The 708-nt window shown below is 51.8% G+C and overlaps 1 pseudogene; it reads left to right on the top strand.

The window, feature by feature from the left end:
* Window positions 1-261: 261 nt before the first annotated feature.
* On the top strand, window positions 262-379 carry LOC126163688 (5S ribosomal RNA; annotated as a pseudogene).
* The last annotated feature ends 329 nt before the right edge of the window (window positions 380-708 follow it).

Here is a 708-nt window from a genome sequence, read left to right as displayed (position 1 = left end):
CTGGGATTCGAACTCGGGATCTTCTGCTTACTACACAGTTAGGTTGACCATTGCGCCACCTGGACATAGTGTTTATTGTACTCCGCGCGGTTTGCCATAAGCACTGTGTACAGGTAGCGCAACGGTTAACCTAAGTGTCTCGTAAGCAGGAAAATTCCGCGTTCCAGTCCCAATATGGCACACATTTTCACTCGTTGCCGCTGACGCAGCATAACGTCCTGATGCAGCTGATTTGAATAATCCCTTTCCTTTCCTTTCTTCGCCAACGGTCTTGCCACAGTGGTAACACCGGTTCCCGGCCGATCACCGAAGTTAAGCGCTCTCGGGCTGGACTAGCACTTGGATGGGCGACCATCCGGTCTGCCGAGCGCTGTTGGCAAGCGGGGTGCTCTCAGCCCCTGTGAGGCAAACTTGGGTGCTACTTAATTGAGACGAAGCGTTTCCGGTCTCGGAAACTGACATACGGCCGGGAGAGCGATGTGCTGACCGCATGGCCCTCCATACCCGGATCCGGTGACGCCTGTGGGCTGAGGCTGACGCGGCGGCCGGTCGGTAACGTTGGGCCTTCATGGCCAGTTCGGGAGGAGTTTTTTCCTTTCTTCCCTCTCCTCCTTCAATCTACATAATTCAATCTTTATGTACAGAGAAGAGATATAAAGTACACATTAGCAATAAGAAGAAAAAACTTTTATCAAATGCAGAAGTATG

This window comes from Schistocerca cancellata, chromosome 2 (genome assembly GCF_023864275.1).
Source record: "Schistocerca cancellata isolate TAMUIC-IGC-003103 chromosome 2, iqSchCanc2.1, whole genome shotgun sequence".
In the NCBI taxonomy this organism is placed as follows: domain Eukaryota; kingdom Metazoa; phylum Arthropoda; class Insecta; order Orthoptera; family Acrididae; genus Schistocerca; species Schistocerca cancellata.
The sequence above is the reverse complement of the archived record's forward strand: the minus strand, read 5'-3'. Positions and strand labels throughout refer to the sequence as shown.